Source organism: Callithrix jacchus, chromosome 14 (assembly GCF_049354715.1).
Source record: "Callithrix jacchus isolate 240 chromosome 14, calJac240_pri, whole genome shotgun sequence".
Lineage (NCBI taxonomy): Eukaryota > Metazoa > Chordata > Mammalia > Primates > Cebidae > Callithrix > Callithrix jacchus.
The window spans coordinates 80,711,522-80,733,365 of NC_133515.1; the positions used below are offsets into that span (position 1 = coordinate 80,711,522).

General features: G+C 34.7%; 1 long non-coding RNA gene across 2 annotated transcripts in view; it reads right to left on the reverse strand.

Annotated features, from left to right (window-relative positions):
• The window catches only part of LOC118147356 (uncharacterized), a 192,341-nt gene that overhangs the window by 91,841 nt on the left and 78,656 nt on the right, over positions 1-21,844 (reverse strand). The window contains exons 2-3 of one of the 2 annotated variants that reach the window (XR_004733674.3): positions 13,036-13,139; positions 5,625-5,954 (exon numbers count right to left, since the gene is read on the reverse strand). This is a non-coding gene — a long non-coding RNA (uncharacterized LOC118147356). Of the gene's footprint in view, positions 1-5,624; positions 5,955-13,035; positions 13,140-21,844 lie in introns of those variants that run through there. The other variant, XR_004733675.3, reaches the window with a different exon arrangement.

Consider the following 21,844-nt stretch of genomic DNA (forward strand, 5'->3'; position numbering starts at 1 on the left):
ACTGCAACCTCCACTTCCTAGGTTTAAGCTATTCTCCTGTCTCAGCCTCCTGAGTAACTGAGATTACAGGTGCATACCCCCACGCCCCGTAATATTTTGTATTTTTAGTAGGGACGGGGTTTCACCATGTAGACCAGGCTGGTGTTACACTCCTGACCTCAAGTAATTCACTTACTTCGGCCTCCCAAAGTGCTGGGATTACAGGCGTGAGCCACTGTGCCCAGCCTTAAATTTCCAATTCCAATGCCACCCCATCCCTGGCTTCTATAGTGCTCATGATACTAACCATGCTTTCCGAGAAGAAAGAGCAAACAATGCTAGATTTCCCCACAGCTTTGTATGCCAACAATAGCCAACAACTCCTTCCCAACAGCCACAGTGTGAAATAATCATTGCAGCATTTGCCCCACTAACATATTAGGTAGTTCCAGTAAAGTTAACATTTTGAATGGCAATTTTTTAGAAAATACAAAAGTGAGTCACATAAGAAATTAGAGGTTCCTCTCAAAGCTTAAAGCTGAGTAAGGGTTACATTTCCATCAGAGATCCAAGACAAATTCAAATCTCTTGGGCAATTCTCTAAGGGCAAATGCTGCACCTGAAAAATTTTTGTAGCTCTCATACCAAAGGGAGTGTTTAAGAAAGGGCACAGTATGGCCAGGTGCGGTGGCTCACACCTGTAATCCCAGCACTTTAGGAGGCCAAGGCGAGTGGATCAAGAGGTCAAGAGATCGAGACCAACCCTGGTCAACATGGTGAAATCCCATCTCTACTAAAAACACAAAAATTAGCCAGGCATAGTGGTGCACACCTGTAGTCCCAGCTACTCAGGAGGCTGAAGCAGAAGAATCGCTTGAACCTAGGAGACGGAGGTTGCAGTGAGCAAAGATTGTGCTACACACCAGCCTGGTGACAGAACAAGACTCTGTCTTAAAGAAAAAGTAAAAGAAGGCAAGGTCACTTACTATGCAGCTATAACCTTCCTACAGCTCACATACACAGATGTAATAAATGTCCTAAATGTCCTCTAGGTTAAAATAATTAAATATCTTCTGATTAAGAAATGTGTTGTTTGAATTGCTGGCCTGCTTTAACAAACTCATAAAGAGAAAAAAATTACTCAGTGTTCTTTTTGCCTGTTCTCGATGCCAGTGTTCATCCCAAATACACATGACTTGCTCTTTCATCTCCTTTAGGTTCTTGTTAAAATCCGACATTCTCAGCAAAACATTTCTGACCTCATATTTAATACTGAATCATACCAAAATCTACACTCCTACCCAACACATGCACATGCATGCACACACACAACATATTCACTATGCCCCTTCTGTTTCATATTTTGTCAATGATATGAAAAATTTAGTATTTTACTGATTTATTTATCTTCTGTCTTTCCCCTTCCTTCCACCAACTTCCACAAGATTATTTTCTAACTTGTTTTATTCTGTATTCCTAAGACCTGGAAGAGTTCCTGATATACAGTAGGCATTAAATCAATATTAATGAATAAATGAATGACTATTATACAGAAAGAAACAGGATATATCTCCAATACATAGATTAGAGCTCAATTATTTAACAGACTGGTGAAAGTAAGCAGGAAAATTTTTCCTTACATTTTGCTAGGATTTGATTCTCCATGAGACTCAATGAACGGAGCATCTGAAATTATACAACCTAATAACTGCAATGATAATTTTCCAAACAATTCCAGTTATTGTAGTATGATATCTTGACATATGTTACTTACTAAAAAGGTATCTATGGACAAATATATTATATGTATATATATATAATGTGTAAAATTTATATATATAAATAAAGAACATTTATTTCTTAGAAAAACATAAACACAATATTTGATTGAGAACTCTAAGAAGCCCTACAGTAAAATCAAATATAAACACATCATAATGAGTTTTAATTTTGTTTAATACACTTTTCCAAATTTACTGGACAACAGTGCCCCTTCTACTTCAAAATAACTGTTAAAATCTCATTGGAGAGTCAGTGGAGTATAATTTAGGAAATTCTGGCATATTTAGCCTTTTCTTCATCTCTGAGAGAAGAAAACCTATGTCTTTCACTGAAGGCTCAGAAAGTATAATACCAATCATGTTATTCTGAAAAGAGCTGCTTAACAATTAAACTTGGCTAAACAAGATGTGAATTATTAATAATGGATCAAACCGAGAAGACAAGTATTTTAAAGAAACAGTATGAGCTATGGATTTATGCTTAAGATTAGTGAGGAAATTATATAGACTTAGGGCTAAGTCCATGTAAATTCGGGGACAATTAATCCTACATTTGGTATGATAGAGATGCCTGTCATGCAAAGCAAAATTAATTACTAATTATGAATTAGAACATAACATTTAAAAAACAAGATGAAGAAGAAAAAGAATGTTTTTTAAAATTTTGGCTAAATCTTTCTCAGCGGAATACTATGGCTAGAAGACTAAAAGGAAGTCACAGGTGTATGTCCATTATGCCCAAATAATATACATGAAAAAGTCACAAAAACAAAATGTAAAGAGAAACATCAAATTTTCAAAATATTTACAACAAATACAACAATGGGTTATGTCTTTAACTTAGAATTTTTACAATGTAATAAGAATAAAGACCAAAACTCTTGATTCCTTGATGTTCCTCATGAAAGAAACACAAGTACGCATTAAGCTTTTGAAAAGAGATTTAAATTCTTTTAATCAGCATCCATCAATTTGTCAAAATTAAGAAGTTCAATCAGTCTTAGATTCAGCAAGTGTTTGGGAAAATAGGCACTTGCACATATAACACTGTTAGGAGTGTCTCTCTCCCAATAAGGATTGGAGTTGAAACTATTGCACTCCTGGAAATTTATCCAAAAGACAGGGCTAAAAATATACAAAATGACATTTTGTTATTCAATGGAGCCTTTCATTTAAATTGAGAAAATAACTACAAACAGTTAAAATGTGAGAGGATTTGTAGCACAGTTAAAAGAATATAAGCTTTGGAATCAGGACCCAGCTGTATTGAGTACTGAGATCTTGGACAGTGTCTCAACTTCCTTATGTCTTAGTATCTTCTGTGACATAAAAAAGATCCTAGTAGTAGACATCACATAAGCCTCCCCAAGAGTTAAACTACTTAATGTATGTAAAATTCTTTTTCTGTTGCTGTAACGTAACAGATGCACAAATAGTCGTGTGTGTACACACACACACACACACACAAACACACACATGATATACTGATTCAATTGATTATATAGCTCTTTAAAAAAAATGACACAAATCATGGTTTGACATGTAAAATGTTCATGATACATTCATAAGTCAAAAACAATTAGGTCCACTATACACTATATTATGTCTCATATTTATATCATATGCCCAGCTATATATTATATACTATATCATAAAAATACATATCAAACTATTAGCAATGATTATCTCAGGGTAAGCAGGGAGGTGGTTTGTCAAGGAAAAGGAATAGGCAAAAAAGGAGAATTTCCTTTTCTACTTTATATATTTTATAATGTTTAAATATTTTGCAACAAAGGTGTATTGCTTTCATAAACTGGCTACAACAACAAAAATCCCTATTGTAAAAAAAGATTAAAGCCAAAGAAGCCTATTTGATGTATCTTCATATCACTCTGAAGCTTCCCCTGAGAAAGCAGGACACGTTACTGATGTTCAACTTCTACATTTCAGAATTTTAAAAAAATGTTTTACAGAGTTTACCGCTGTACTCAAAGTTAGGTATGCCTGGGTTTCATAGATCCCCACCTATTAATCTTTTTGTTAAAAGAAAACTCTTAGTAATTTGTTTTTCAATCCTGAGAGCCGAATTCCCCATGACTTAATTAATACCATTACAGGATTAGAGTAAGATTTCATAATGAACTCAGAGGATGCCATTTAAAAATCATTTTTTAAACTCTTCTGAATTTTAAAATAAAATTCTGAGTTGAGACACAAAGAGAAAGCTAATCTCAAAGTTAGAGGTTAATCCTAGGATTTTACATTTTAATAATTTTGTATATAATTTCATCATTTGAAAGGAAAGACTTAAATACTGTTCCCAGGTTTGTTTAAATAATTTCTCACTGCAGCAATTCATTGAAATTTAATTACAACCTAGATAGTGATTCTCCTGCCAGGCTTTGAAAACTAGTATAGACTCATCCAATGTTCATTATAAATTGGCATGCAACTCCAAGATTATCTGCACCAATGATGAGGGTGGGGACGATGCCAGATTGCATGAAGAAAGACACCTGGTCATTTTGTTACACCTAAAAGAGTAGCTCTATGAAAACATCTTGTGGGGATAATTTTCTAGCTGAAAAGAAAGAGTGACATTCATTGATTCTGGAGCTAGATAATTTCTGGAGTTCACAAAGTCAGAAACCTGGTACCTTCACAAATATTTTTTTGAGAAATTTTTTTAATTCAGTGAAACCTCCCATATGGACTTATTTATAATAGAGCATGATTCAAAGCAAGTACTATATTGGAAATATACCCTTGAAATATTTTTGAATAAAAAAATTCCTATTTCATATCTGAAGAAATGGCCTATAGTACTCTACCAACAAAATAAATAATTTGAAGCCACTAAACCAATGTTTTTTAGAATTCCTGTAACAACAAGATTTAATAAGAATTTACTAACTCTCCTTCAATTCATTCTCAGTCTTCTAAATATAATGCAAACACTTGATTAAAATGCTATATAGATTAGCCCTTTGCAAAGAGTCAGAACGTATACAAAGTCTTCGAGTGTGTGTCAGTGCCTCTCCGATCCTAACCACCAGGATCTCACACTTGGACTTCGGCAATGTCTTCTTCAATACTTACTTCCCGTGGTTTATTCTCAAAATGAATCCTTTAAAATTTAAATTGCATCTTGATACTCTCCTGCACAAAATCTCCCAATGACTCCTCCTTCCCAGTCACACTTAGTATAAATCCAAAGACTACAGATGGCCTGTATAATCTGGCCTGTCTAGCACTCTCTTCTTCCTTTGCAATTCCTTGGAGGCACTGCTTTGCATCATGGAACTCTAACATACCACAATACTCTTTCATGCATGGAAAAGTCAACCCGTAGGTATCTCTTGTGCTTACTCTCCTCTTCATTTAGTTATTTGCTTAAATGTCATCACAAAAGAGAGGCCTCTTCAGACCACTCTGTAAAAGTGAGACCCACTATCGTTCTTACCTTGATGTTATGTCTGATTGTATATTACATAATTGCTTTAGAGGGTTTTTTGTTTTTGGTTTTTTTTTTTGCTATTTTTGGTTTCTCACTATTAGAATATAAGCTTTATAGAGTGTGACTTTTAACTGTTTTCAAACACATCCTAGGTGCCCAATAAATAGCTGTGGAATAAATTAATAAAGATTTGAAAAAAATAACTCAATGTTATTTTCCAGTGTATGACCCTAATATCTTTAACATTTTTTCAAACCCTTTTATCAAACATGATCAATTTATTTTATAACTTGTTCATATTCTAAAATGAAACTCAATGTTAGCTATCAGAAGATTACGAATATTAGCATATGTAAGTGTAAATATCTTTAATGGGATAATATTTGAGAGATTATCTGATGAATTTTCATTTTCAAGTAATTCCCATTAACCCATAAACATTCTATCTATATAGGAAGCTTCAGTATGTCCAAGAATTATATCCCATGGAAAGAAAAATGTAGTAAAATATTAGACATTCATTTTAATGTTTATGTTTAATACATAACAATTGAAACTCATAGTAGAGGAAATCAATTAGCAAAAAGACTATTTTGATCTTGGGATCCTGCTTCTCATGTATTCTGTTGTCCGGAATAACGGAGACATGTCATAATAATGATGTCTTTTCAAATCATTTGGGAATATGCAGGATGGTATAAAAGCAAAGGTCACCAAGCCCACAGGAATTAGAGTCTCTAGAGAGATAAGGAAGAAGGGAGGAGAGAGAGAAAGGAAAAAGTGAATTCAGCATGAACTCTGATGAGTGGTGCATAGAGGGGGCTTTCTGCCTGTCCCAACCATGGGTGAGCATTAGGGTGGGGGTGGAAAGGAGAACCATATACCCCAGAAATAAGGGTAGCTATCCTGAAATGTAAGATGATTTTGACTTTAATTTTCCAGAGGAAATGCTCATGGGTGGCATATTTTTTTTTTTTAAATCCCACCACAAAGAATGAAGTGGGGTCACAAAGGTCCTACATGATGTAGTGTGGTACAGAATGGAGGAAACAAACAGGTTTGTTTATGTGACTGAGCGGTACAAAATAGGGCACCTGGACTTTGAGAACTGGCCTGTTGTCATTCTGAATAGTAGATATTAATTTTAATGCAGCCAAATTTAATTGATATTTTCTGTTATGGTTAGTTCTTTTGAAGTCTATTTTAAAAATCATTTTCTAATCCAAGGCCCTAGGGCATTTACTCTATTATGTTCTGAAGTATTGTTGTTTTCCTTTGCATATTAAGATCTACAATGTAACTGGAATTGAATTTTTTTGAATGGTACAATATAGTAGTCTAATTTAATCTTTTTTACATAGGTTTCTATGTTTCTTTTTCATTTTTGTCTGTGTTTTTCATTCTGGATGTGTTTTCCTTACAGATGTTATCATTTTATGTTAACTGTTCCAGTATCATTTATTATATTAATGTGAAAGAACCAAAATGCTTAAAATATTCCGTATTTTGTCAAGGAGAGACTACCCTTGAAATATATATGAAACAAGAGTGAATATAATGCATTATCTGCTATTTAAAGATGTATGCTGCTTGCAGAAATCAGATCTCTGAACGAAGCAAGTACTTCAACTTATATAAGACTTTGAGTAAGTGTAGAGTTAAGTGATTGGCTGAATTTCAAAGCTTCAATGAAAGCTAATCTGTTGTTGATTAACTTATTACAGCCATGATAATTTTGAAGGGAAACCACTGCATGAAATTTAGGAACAGATTTGTGTTTTGGCCCTGTGGATAGGTCTTTATTGTTTGTATCAGTTGGATATAGGAACTTTTTATACTTACTTCCAAAACTATGGGTTTATAGCTACTTCTTACTATAGGTTTTATATTTGTCCTGCTTGATCTAAGTTTCCCTTTCCCCTCTCCCTTAGATTATATTTGATTGACTGAGAAATTTCATTATTCCCTATATCACCTTTGTTAGTTTGGAAAATATAAATACAAATACATGTGTGTGTATGTACATCCATATCATATGCAAATGCATATGTATATATATTTATGCATATATATACTGCTAATGGTTACTCTGAGATTACAAAATTCTTCTTTAAATGATCAATTTTAATGTCATAGCAAAAAGCATACAACATTTTAACTATGTTAACCTTACTTGTCTTTGAGAGTTGTAGCTATGTGTCTTAAATCTATATGCATATTTTACATGCTATCATGCTATAACTATTCTATAATACAATTAATATTCAGTCTCATTTACTCACATAGTTGCTAGTCTCATGAAGCTTTATAACCTGCCAAACCTTTCACTTCCCTTTTGCAATAAGGACATCTTATTTAGTGTGAACTTACTGCTGATAAATTCTCTGTTTTATGTTTTATTTTGGACTGAAAATATCTTGGTTACATCTTCATTATTGATGCAATTTTTTTCTAAGTATAAAACCTAAGTTGAATTTTCTGTGTGTGTGTGTGTGTGTGTGTGTGTGTGTGTGTGTGTGTGTGTGTGTTTGGTTGGTTTTTGGCTTTTTCACCTGTTTCTATCAAGGAGTCACAAATCAGCCTAATTTTGCTTCATTTTAATGTAATCGCTCAATTCTCTCACTAAATTTAATATATTTTCTCTTTTCTTAATTTTCTGCAGGTTAGTTCTGAAGGGTTCAAAAGTAGATTTCTTTGTACTTTTATTATTTAGGTTCATAAAGCTTCTTGAATCTCTGGCTTGATGCATTATTTTAAAAACACAGTCATTTCTTAAATATCCCTTCTTTTCCATTCTCATTTCTTTTTTTCTGAGACTTAACTACACCAAATTAAAATTTATCATTGTATCTTTTGTCATCTTTTTATTGTATTTTTCATTTTTCATTTTTTGTCTGTGTTTTTCCTTCTGGATGTGTTTTCCTTACAGATGTTATCATTTTACTAATTCTATGTTCATTTGTCTGCAACTCATTTTAAAACATATCCATTGAGACCTAATTATTGATGAATGTTTTAGTATCTTATGTATCTTAAAGTATTGTGCCAAATATCTATTGCCCTTTTTCAATTCTGCCATCTTCTTTTTAAAAATAGTTGCCACTGAAATTCCATTTTTTCTTTTCTCTCTTTGAACATGTAAGCATAGCTATATTGAAGTCCCTCTCAAAAAAAATTCTTAATCCTCTAAAAGTCTTTTTCTATTTTCTATTGTTTCTCTTGATTTTTATTCACATTGTATCATAACATTGTGTATTTAGTTATTCTTTATTGCATGCCAGACATTTAAAATTGCTTTTACAAATAATTTCAGGATTAGAAAGGTGGTATATTTTTCTGGACAAAATTTTTATTTGTTTTTGTTCAGGTTCCTTGTAATACCAGAAATCTGAGATCACTGTAATGCAATTTCAAGTGTTATGATTCAGTGCTAGGTTATATTCCCTGTGATGGTTATTCTATTTCTCAATCATCCTAATTCCTAGGAAGCAGAACTTTAGTGTCTCAAATGAAATAGTGGAGAGTTTATCAGACCCCTCCTACCATTGAGAAGCTCAAGACTTCAGCTTTTGTTTAGTTACCCCCACAAAACTGTCAAATATTTGTTTGGCTTCTTGATCATTCATTTGGGAATTCAAAGCTGTCCCTAGAGGAAAGGTGTCTCTAGAGTCTGGCTCACCACCATCTATTTTGCTATTCTCTCTGGTTTTGGCCAAGGACTTCTCTACTGCCAACGTTCTAATACTTCAAGCTAACAATTTGTTTGTTACTATACTTGTCTAGCTTATCTATTTGTACTATATATTCAAAATTACTCAGCTTTCCATTAGTAAAAATAAAAGGTGCTAGGTTTAAATGAGACAAACATAGAAGCAGATGCCACAGTTCCAGATTAATGAGATGTGATAAGACGAAGGACTCCAAGTAATGTACATCTCAGTTGATACCAGGTTACTCTGATAAGCAGTAAAAGTCCCTCAATATTCCCCAAACAATATCTTGATATGCTATAAATCCTTAAAAAAAATAAGTGAGAAAGGGATATCTTTTAAGTGATATAAATCTCTATTATCTAAGGTTATATTAATTGATTAATATTATTATAGGATATTATTTAAAACAAAAATAAAATTAGTCATTTAGATCACCAGTAAACATATCTGGGCCCTAATCTATGCCTGTAGCATAGCCATCTATATTAAACCTTAGGTGTAACCTCTGTTGTTATCCAGAATTGAACACAGTGTTCATAAAATGTTTAATTTCTTTTCAGATGATTTTCTAACAAGGTTAACTCTATATAAAGTTAGAAAATGACAAGTCTTTAACATAATAAAGTTTGCAATAATCACAGGTTCTAGTTATCAAATCTTCTACATGTCAAGAATTGTACTAAGATGTTTTAGATACATTAGAGAGGCTGTATAGTCCCCTGCCAAGGTTCAAATCCTAGCTCTGTCTCTTGCAACCTATGTGACCTTATTAAAGTTACTTAATCTCTGTATATCTCAGTTTCCTTAACCTGTAAAATTGGAATAATAATAGCACCTACTTCAAAACATTGATTTAACAACTGGAAGTTATAAATTATCCAATGAATGTCAGCTATTGTTAGCTCTAAAACTAAAATAAATCTTTTAGATTGATATTATTATTTTTATTCTTAAGGGAGTAGACTGAAGGATGATAAGTGACTTGTCTAAAGTTACAAAATAAGCAGCAAAACCTAGAAATAAGCCTGTGTTTGTCAGGTTCTGAAATTTATAGTCTATTTACTTCACTATAATAATCCTGTCTTTATCTCACCATATGGCCTGATTTTTTTTATTTGACTGAGATAAAGACAAAAAACATTGAATATGTAAAATTCCTTCCCTCAACATCCAAATCTCTATATAATTTTATCCTTTCCCCTTGTCTGTTTATTTTCTTGACTAAATCATATGTCTTACTTTTTACTTTTCTTCTCCATTGGATTCTTCTTACCCACAAATATACTTGTCTTCTTCATTCCAAAACAATAAAATGTACATAAACTCTAATTTTTTTATGAAGCTCTCCTATTCTCTTTTTCATATCCAGTCTTTAAAAAATTTAATATTATTCATGCCCCAAAGAACCTATCCACTAGGAACTAGTTTTTGATTTAGCCTCCATTATTATTATTGAATGAAAACTGCTCTCTAAGACTGAATTGCCAAGTCAGCTATTGTTGCTCCATCATCCACCATTGACCTTTCTGCAAGTTTTTGTTTTTGGTTTTAGGTTGTTTTGTTTTTGAGACGGAGTTTCACTCTTGTCATCCAGTCTAGAATTCAGTGGTACAATTTTAGCTCATTGTAACCTCTGCCTCCCAAGTTCATGTGATTCTCCTGCCTCAGCCTCCCTAGTAGCTGGGATTACAGGTACCCACCACTATGCCTAGCTAATTTTTGTAGTTGTAGTGAGACAGGGTTTCACCATGTTGGCCAGGCTAGTTTTGAACTTCTGACTTCAGGTGATCCACTCACCTCAGCCTCTCGAAGTGCTGGAATTACAGGTTTCAACCACCACTCCCAGCCCTGGAAGGTTTTTATAGTTAATAGTCCCTCTTGATCATTCCATTACTTTTTGTGGCCCTAAAGAATCCAAGATCTCCACATATGTCAATTATTTATCAATGATTAATTTTAAAAATCTAATAATTCCCATACTGTAACTTCTTCCATCTCTCTGAACTGAGCATTTTTTCTTTCTGAATTTGTGTTTACATCCACTTATAAAACTTGACCATAAATTGTGTTTCTAAAATGTTATCTTTAGGCATACAGTTCTACCCAATCTGGGCACATTTTGAACTTCTTAAAAGAATTTCTCAGTTGTATGTGCCTCCAACCTCAACATAAGTGACCTCACTGTACAAACTGTGATTAAGAACTGGGAGAAGAATCTAGGCTTTTTCCAACAACCTTCATCCTCACTTGTCAAACTTTCTTCTACTCTGTTAGTGTGCTGAAATTGAGAAACATACTGCCTAGACCTGAAGTAAAAGTGCATTATCTAAATGAGAATGCTTTAAAGACCACAAGGATACTTCATGATTTTTAATTTATGTTTGTAAATTTGCCAAGTTTGAAGACACTTCCTCTTTTCTATTCTGACATCAGCATAGAAGAAAAATAGCTATGATATATGTATCATTCTATATCATGATTTTCCATGACTTATTCATTATCAAGTTTACCCTTTTTTTCCCTACCTCCACTGTGGTATGCTGTTGGATATTAGATAACAAGCTCTCCATGGAGAGGGTAAGGCAGGGGGCCCTGACTTGCAGAATATTCCTATTTCTGTGGTCTACATACTCCCTCCAAAGCCTATTGAAAGCACACGATGTGACATCACTGATCACAACCAGCTTTCATGAGCCAAAACAAGCCAGCTCCTGTACAGCACTGACCCCCAGGAAGCAAGTTCAATGCCTTCATATTTTCCTTTTAGGTATTTGCTTCCAGGAAATTAGAAAATTTCATAGCAATAGTTAAATTGTTATAATTTCATATAACAAAAATGTCTCCAAATAATAATTCATTGTTTTGGGAAGGAAACAATGGGGTTCTTGATCATCAATTAATTATTCAGAAATATTTTGTAAGTGTTTATTATGGGGCAAAGTAGAAATACATGTAAGAAAGACAAGATATTGCTCCAAAGAGCTTATATTCTTGTTGGGGGTAACAGACAACAAACAAATAACAGCAATAAAAATAAACAATGCAGTTTCTCATACAAACTTGGCTAGGTATGAAAGTTGTGAAATTGGAGTGTAAAAGTAGTTAATATCTAATATAATCACGTTTTTCTTCTATTTTCTCTACTCTAAAGCTTTGATTTAGTAAAGACACAATGCCCTAACTTACTATGTATAATCAGGAAAACAGCTCATCGTACTGGTTCTATGAAGTTTGATGCTATTTTCAGAACTTTCAGAATTCAATTGACCAAAATATAAATGGTTGAATTTAGCAGCAAAGTAAATATGTATATTCTTCCTCTTCCCCCTTTTGCAGTGCAGAGGGAAAAGAATGTTGTTAAAGGCATAAGATCATTGACCTTTAATATTGAAAGGAAATGAAGATATGAAAAGTCACTTATTTTATGTTTTGAGCACACCTTAGGCTTTTTTTTGCCTTTTGCAAATTACTTCTAAAAATATTTGCAGAAATATCCATCATGCCACTGACAAGACTTGAATTAATACTAGAATCATTATTTATTATTGAACGACATTAAGCAATTATGTTGAAACAACTGCCAATTAGCTTTCACCTAATAACATCCCAGATAAATGATTACAGTCTTTAATTCTTGATGTAATTACTATATACAAATAGTGAAATAGTTACTTATCCAAATGAAAAGCATTCATAAATACATTAGGAATCACAGGCATGGGTTATGTTTGTATTCTGTATTTCACAGATATTTTTCATTACGGCTTAAGGGGAGTATGACAATATTTTCTTATTAGCTACATTTTGCACAGCTCTCCTTCAACTTCAAGATCTTTTTCAGGCAACAGGCTTGGAAATGTAAGTGCATGCATTATTATTTTTATTACTTCATTATTCATTTATATAGCATCGTTCTACCTCAAGGATCTCAAGGTGATTTACAAACATTAATTGCCAAATACTCATAGTGTTCCTCTGAGATATGTATACCTGAAGTTGTGCTAATTAAAAATTATCATCAAATCCCCACAATATATGCACACACACTCACAGACATACAAAAACTTAGTTATAGCATCACTCCTTTTAGGATCTGGAAATTTACCTGTTTGAGAGTAAGTAGCAGGAAAACAATGGCAGCAAACTGTCTGGGCTGCAGGGCAGTAGGGTCCATGAGAATCTGTCCCTTCTCTTTGAAGTGATTCACCTCTATGGATAAACAAAAATGAGAAACTATGAAGGTAAGGCTACAAAAATTTTGATAATATCAATGCAATTCTAACTTCAGGCTGGCAGCCTTCTGGGATGAAAGGAAAATTCCATCTCAGTCATTACTGAAGTTCCTTTCTGTTCTAGTATTGAATTCCAATATCAAAGACTGATGTGACATTCAAAGGATGAATTTCTAATATCTGGTCTCTCTAGGATACCCTTGGCTTCCTCCTCACTGGTGTTGGTTCACTGCAATCCAGTGACCCTCTGCTTCTACAGTGTGACTAGCACACTGCCTCTTTGATCTCACCAAGAAGTCAGTGTCTCTAAGTTCTGGACACTTCACTGGAGTTCTTCCATAAGGAATATCAACAAAGCTAAAATTTGATTTTAGAAAAAAAGAAGTAAATCTGATGAACCTCTAGTGATATGTAACCAAGGTTTTAAGAAACAGAGTAAGATCAAATTACATGATATCAAGAATAAAAAAGAAACATCACCTATATATCAGACATTTAAAAAGGTAACAGAATACAATTTTCTTGATTACTAAAATTTTAGATAAAATATAAAAAGTCTTAGAAAATATAATTTATAAAACAAAACGAAAACAGAAAAACCTATATATTCCTTTAACTATTAAAGACATTGACTTGATAATTCCAGGGAAGTGAAATTAGGGAAGCAGTTCACCTGCTTCTGAGGTATCAGTTACTAAATATATCATTCATTTCCCTGGCTTTTTCTCTTCTGTAAATAAGAGAGTTGAACTATATTATCGTTTCACAAACAAAACCCCTGACTAATCATTTTCACTAGCAAATTCTGCAAAATATGTAAGGAATAAATGACACCAACGCTACATACACTTTTCCAAAACTAGAGAAAGTGGGTACAGTCTGACTTTTTATAAGGACATAATAATCTTGATAACAAAACACAAAAAGAACAGTATAAGAAAGAAAAATCATAGGTTCATTTCACTCATGAACAGAAAAGCAAAAAACTAAATAATATAACTATATTCAAACTATTTTAATATGAAATATATCATAAACAAGTAAGATTTATTTCAGAAATGAAATGTTGATTGAACATTAGACACTCTACCCTTTTAAGAGTAAAGAAGAAAAATCATAAGTTTATCTCAATATAAAGAGAAAAAGTTTCATGAAATTTAACATCAATCCATGATTCAAAAAGAAAATCCTAGTAAACTAAGAATGGAAGGAATATTTTGGTTAATGTCATACTTTCTCTGAGATTAGAAACAAGATACATATACACCATGGAATACTATGCAGCAATAAAAAAGAACGAGATCATGTTCTTTGTAGGGACACTCTGGAGGTCATTATCCTTACCAAACTAACACAGAAAACCAAATACCACGTTTAGCTTGCTTTTAAGCAGGAGCTAAATGATGAGAATACATGGACACAAACAGGGAATAACACATGCTGGGACCTATTGGAGAGTGGAGAGTGGAGAGTGGGAGGAGGGAGATGATCAGGAAAAACAACTAATGGGTACTAGGTTTAATACCTGGGTGATGAAATAATCTGTATAACAAACCCCCATGACACAAGTTTACCTATGTAACAAACCTGCACATGTATCCCCGAACTCAAAATAAAAGTTTTTTTTAAAAGAAACAAGATACAGATATTTATTCTCACCACTTGAATTCAATACTTTTTTTAAAAAAAGCTAGGTTGAGCATGGTGACTCATCCCTGTAATCCCAAACTTTGGGAGGCCAAGGAAGGTGAACTGCTTGAGCTCAGGAGTTCAAGACCAAAGTGGGCAACATGGTGAGACTCCCTCTCCACCAAAAATACAAAACAATTAGCTAAGCATGGTGGTGTGCATCTGTGGTTCAAACTACTAGGAAGGCTAAGGTGGGAGAATTGCTTGAGCTGGCAGGGCAGAGGTTACAGTGAGCCAAGACAGCACCACTGCACTCCAGCCTGGGAGACAGAACAAGACCCTATCTCAAATACATACATACACACACACACACACACACACACACACACACACACACACAAAATAAATAGACACTAATAAACACACACACACACCAAAGGTCAGGATAGCAATTACCTTCAGGGAGGTAGAAAGACATAAATTAAAAGTCAGCAAGATTGGTCATATTTATTTTAAAACTTCATCTATTTCATGTAACAGCAGTAAGGATAATTTAATGCCTATGATCATATCAGCCAATGCATTTTAATGCATTTAGAAGATAATCATATAGCAATCCAAGGAACTGAATTTCAGGCAGCAGGGATAGAGACAAGGTAAGAATGAAAAACAAAAAACCTTAACTGACTGACAGAATTCTAATCAGATGTAAGTGAATTCTGTGTGGCATGTGCCCTGTGGTTAGCACTTTCACCAGTCGGTTGCTTTCATGGATTTTTCATTTCCCTCTACCTGTTGGGAAGCCCACTGAGACAGGGACCTTCTTAAGCCTTGTCATAAATGGTTACCTTTCTTCGTAACCATTTTCAATCAGAAAAAAATCACAAACCTGAGAAAAAGAGCAGCCTGATTCCACCAACCCTAGAAGTTCAGCTCCCTCCCAGTTTGCAGCTTCCTTTCTGGAGCCATGAGAAAGTTACTTGATCTCCATGGGCCTCAGTTTTCTCATCTTTAAAACAGGAATATCAATCGTTCCTAATTCAGAGACTGCTGTGAGGGCAACAATTAACATGTGGAAAGCATTTAGAATATCGCTTGGTATGTAATAAGTGTTCAGTAGGTGTTAGCTATCATGATGATAAGCATTTATTACCCATGACAAAACTGGACTTACCCTTTGGTCCCTAAACAACAATTATATCAGATTATAATCAATATATTGAGTTATATGTTCTTGTGTGGCAGGCCGAGTAGATCGTCAGACAATCCAGGTTGAATCAAGCCAAGCACAGGACATTCCCTTCTCATTTCTTGCTTCCCCATAGATGCTCAAGCCTGAAGGCCCTACCTGCTGATTTTCCATCTTATGCCCTCCCATGGGAGGTGAAGAGCTTCTCAAACAAAAGTTCTCTCACTCCATTTCTTTCTACCACTCACACGTTCTCATTTGCACAGATATATGCATTTCCACAAATTTTTGCAAGACAGAATTTACAGGCACAAGCTGTTAGGTATATCAAGAAAAGAAAATCTCCACACACATTTGCAAAACCATTTTAGAGCCACAGTTATGCCTTGGTCACCCATAGGATTTATTTTACTAATTTTGATTTAGAATTTCCGTCTACAGAGCTGTGTTTTTAAATGTTTTCTTATGGAAAATTGGGAAGTAATTCCATCTCTGCATTATAAGACGAACCCTCAAGGATATATTCAGATGTGAATTTTTCCCATCAAAACAGAGACTATCTATTCCAAAAGTATATTTTATTACCAACCCCTTGTAAAGCAAAAAGTGTTTTCAGCTTATGAATAACAATAATTACACACAACAAAACTTTAGCTTGTCCCAAGTCTCAATCAGGACTGTAAAGTTAGAAAGCTCAATAAGATCTTCTTCAGGATCTCTTTTTGACAATTGTTATGAACCCACTTTCCCACTTTTCAAATATTTTCCCCCAATTATAAGGCTATGAAAAATAAGCAGAAGAACCAGGGTATCCATTCTTTGAGATTCTTTTTTTTCTTTTCCTGAGATGGAGTCTCACTCTGTCAAACCTAGGCTGGAGTACACTGGTACAAGCTCAGCTCACTGCAACCTCCATCTCCCAGGTTCAAGCAATTCTCCTGTCTCAGCCTCCTGAGTAGCTAGGATTACAGGCGTGCACCACCACACCTGGCTAATTTTTGTATTTTTATTAGAGACAGAGTTTCACCATGTTGGCCAAGCTGGTCTCGAACTCCAGACCTTATGAATTGCCCACCTAGGCCTCCAAAAGTGCTGGGATTATAGGCATGAACCACCATGCCCAGCCAAGATTCTTACTAATTGTGAATCCTTGAAGAAATGGACAGGAAGAATTGGTTGAGGAGCCCAGTGTGATAGCCCTTCATATAGAAAGTCACTTCTGTTACACTAATGGCCACTGTGCTCATGGTGTGGGTGGCATCAGGTGTCAACCTGGAGACTCTGGAGAAGAAAGGGTAGAAGATGAACTGTTACCTGAAACGAGTATTCCAAAGTAAATGCCCAAATATGGTGCCCATAGAGAAAAGTGGTAGACTTATATTAGTCCAGGAATTTCTCCAGGTATGTTGAATTGCTCACTAAGGTGGTAGGCAGTTGTTACCTATGTGCTCAGTAGCCACTTGAGTTAAGTTTCAGATTAAGCGAGACAAAGTTGTCCTGCTGGCTCCGTAGTTCTAATATAACTTTGCAGGGAGCATCAGTCAAGTTAGATATGATGATACAGGAGAATGGGTCCTAATTAAAACCCAGCACTAATGTGTATGTGCCTTTCTCACTGGTATTCCCTGAAACTTTTTCAAGGTGAATTTGCCAACCCCAGGAAAAAAAGAAAATAAAGCTTATTATCTCAAAATTGAGAAAAAAATTTGCAAAAACAAAAAAGAGCTCCCTTTAGCTTTCTTACACATTCTAGAGAGACTCCCAGGGAACATTCACTTCCAAAATGCTTTCTTCTCTTTTTGCATCTGACTGTCACAGCATACTGTTAATTCCTAGAACTATAAATACTTTTCCAGGTGCACGGCTTTTACAAATTGATAATTATTCTAACATTGCTGAAGTTTTCTCATGAAATTGCAGATAAAAGTATTCATATAAAAATAAATTGTATAAATGATAGAAAATATATAAATGTATATTATGTCTATATACAGATATAATCTCTCTCGTGCTGCACATGGTAGCTGATGTATATCTTGAAGGCTGTATTTGGCTCAGGTTGAAGACAAAATCCAGTCAGTAGAAAAGTGTCTTGGAGATACTGCCAAGCCTCATTTGGCAACAATAATGATGTGTGACAGCACTTAATGAAATATCATATCTTTTCAATTAAAATTTCATATACTGGAGGTTTACTTAAATTATACCAAATAATTTTTAACTGAAGAGCTCATTGAGGCATCAGAGAATGAACTGTATGCTATATTGAAGCATTCATGTGAACACTTCATCATTATTTTTCATCATTAAAAAAACACTTTTTCCTTCAAATAATAAATATTGAGAGAAATGAGTGTTCTGTAAAACAACATCTATTTTTATTTTAAATGATTTATCCATTTCTGAAGAGCCAAAGAAATTTAAACTTCATCAAAAGTGCTATTCATGCTTTCCAAACCAGAATTAATAGGCTGTCATTTTACTTATGCCATTCTTTCATTTCTTTGATTATGGAACAGCGGTTTTCTGATTTGTTTCTTCCAACGTGGGCAGCGGATTGTATACTGTGGTTAGCTGATTATTTGTCTGGAAGTTACCATCAGTGCATTGTGGGAAGTTTCAGTCTAGAATCCTTGTCAGTGGTTCTGTCTGAGAATCAGAAAAGGAGCAAAATACATTCAGCACCTTTTTTTGGTCACAATTATAAAAGCAGCAGATGTGCACATTTTTTGAAAGATTGATTAAATGCTTCAAGCAATCCTCTTAGATGGAATTGGAGATGCCAGATTGTCATTATGAGACTGTCCAGAAAAGGAAAAGCCATTTTTAGATTAAAAGAGTGCTTCATATTTATTTTTATGTCAGTGCATGTGTACATATGACAAACTAATGGCCCTAGGAATTACCAAATTAGTAGATTTTGTGTCTGCTGATTTTTCTGTTTCTCAATCTCATAGTTAATTTATTTAACTGCCTCCTCATTAGGAGTTCTTAGCAAATAATATCACCATTTAGTCGGGCAGCTTTTTATGCTTGGCAAAATTCTTCAACATCTATGCTTTATTATTTTTTTTTAAATGCCTTTGGTTCAATTGGGCTGAAATTATTTTACCAACAAAGAACCTGAAACTCAAAGACAATACACGATTTACCTTCAGTGTATACTGCCTTTTTAAGAGCTAGGGTTAAACAGAATTCCCTTGTTCCTAGTACAATAATCTTTTCACTCTACTGTATGGCCCCCACAAATGATATTTTTTCATGAATTGTGCAACTGATCCTGAAAACAAAAGTAGGGACAAAAACAATTGTTCATTTTGCAGCATTTGATAAGGAAAACTTCCTGTGACAACAGCTCCATGTAATACAGTAACCAGCAAATATATGGATTATGGTAAGAAAAAGTATCAAAAATGACTAACTGGTTGTTAGTAGTCTATCAGCCAGCTGATAGATTAGCCAGCTGACTAAATGAGATCACATTCACAAACAGGCTTGAAGGAGACCAGGCTGGAAGGCAGCAAATGACCTTTCTCTTTGGCTTCATTATCCAGGGCATTCATGAAGCTAGCATTGTCCCTCAAACCCCATTTCTCCTTTTACTTCCCCTACATGTCCTCTGACTCCTTGTCTCCCCCAGCCATCTTCCAGCACCATACTGATATGGTTTGGCTGTGTCCCCACACAAAACTCATCTTGAATTTTAGCTCCCACAATTCCCAAGTGTCATGGGAGGAATTTGGTGGGAGATAATTGAATCACAGGGGTGGGTCTATTCCATGCTGTTCTCATGACAGTGAATAAGTCTCACAATATCTGATGGTTTTATAAATGGGAGTTTCCCTGCACAAACTCTCTTCTCTTGTCTGTTCCCATGCCAGACATGCCTTTCACCTTCTGCCATGATTGTGAGGCTTCCCCAGCCACGTGGAACTGTGAGTCTGTTACTTTTTCTTTTGTGAATTGCATAGTCTCAGCTATGTCTTTATGAGCAGCATGAAAATGGACTAATACACATAGTTATAAAGAACACTGAAGAAGGGTAGAATATGTGCTTTCCTACTCAGTCATAGAATGTTTTCTCCTTACTAAGAAATAACAGACATCAGCAACAACTTAAACCAGTGCACTTTAATCATGGCAGTGCCCTTTGACATATATTATCTCACTTAATCATGAGAAGATCTTTGTGAAATAGGCCAAGATAAAAGCCACCTTTGAGAGGCAGAGACTACTGAGGTTCAGAAAGGGGAAGGTATCTCTTCAAGGTCCCACAGCTCATAAGAGGCAGGTCAGGAATCATAATTCAAACACTTTGGCTCTAAATTCAGCACTCTTTGAACCACATCTGTAAAAGGAGAGAACCCAGAAACTTCCTTTGAACTTTCGGTTTTTTTTTTTTTGCTTCTTCTGTCATCTTGAAAGAGGTGACTATGAGCTGAATGCCCCAGGGGGATTACATAAAATGGTACTAGCCTCTCTCTGGTGAACACAGAGAGTAATGCCAGGACCCTTTAGACATTTTCTCATTTCTCAACGAAATTGATGATATGTAGGCTTTTTCCATTAGGGAAATATAAGCAACAGGACATATGAGTCAGGAAACAGATTTTGTACTGCCTGAAGCTTATACAACTTGGGCATCCCCCTTTTTTATAGGAAAAATAATATAAAATTATAAATACAAACTTAGGTATTAAAGCAAATGCTTAATTAGAATGATTCAGTAAATCGCAAACCAATTACAAATGTTTTAAAAACTATAAAATCCAGAAAACTAATTTATTATTAATTAATTAACCAACACATATCTAAAATACTGTTTTCCTATGTTATTAACTGAACGGCCTTTGATGGCCCCTTCATATGACAAGGATTTTGTCATATAATTTTCAGTAAAGAAAGGAAAAAGATTATTCTGTCTTTCCTCCAGCATGTTTTTCTTTCCTACTCACAAATTTGGATTATATAACTTTTACGTATGTTTAATGTAACTCTGGCCTCCATCTGTGTCATCATGGGTAGGCATAATGTATAAAAAAGTTATTATGGGAAGACATTACTATACCAGTAGAGGTTAAATAGAGGTCACTCAGTGCTCCCTAGAGGATGTACTCAACAATACCAGCTAGGAATCACCTTTCCAAGTAACCACCTAACCAGAAATGTGCAGAAGACACACACAGTCATGCTGGAAAATATCCATGCTATCAAACTATAAGGGAAGCAGTAGCTATAAGTTTTGTTCCTAGCCTGGAAAAGTGTGGCACAGTTTTTTTCCCACAGGCACAGAGCAAAGAGGAATCTGTTCCCAGAGCAGTTCTTACTGATCCTCCCTTTCATGCATTTATTCATTCAACAAACACACACACAGAGGGGACCAGTGTGGGGGAGTGACTTCCATGTACCAGGCACTAAGGTAAGCACTGGAAAGGTAAGCCCTGCTCTGTCTGTACCACCTTAGAGCTCACCTTTCACTGCTTAATAGGGAATGTATATTCTCCAATGGATATAAATTTTGGAGGTAGAAAAAAGTGAATTCCCTGGGAAACACTTAACAATTGTTTTCTCAGTGGTTTTATGGAATTCTTAAATTTTGACTCTATGTTGAAGTAGCTGGAACACTACTCAGTTCTCACCATCACAGGGATTAGTTCCATGTAGACACATTGCATGTGCTGACATTTGGTATCCTATGTTCCTATAATCCAAATGAAGTCTTTGAAGCAATCATGGCAGTAGCCATATAACATTACAATAGCAATTTAAGCCAGAAAAGAAATAGCTCCTCACACGAACTCCCTATGATGGGGCTCTGCAGAATGAGTTATTTATTAATTTAATTTATTAGTTATTTATTTAGA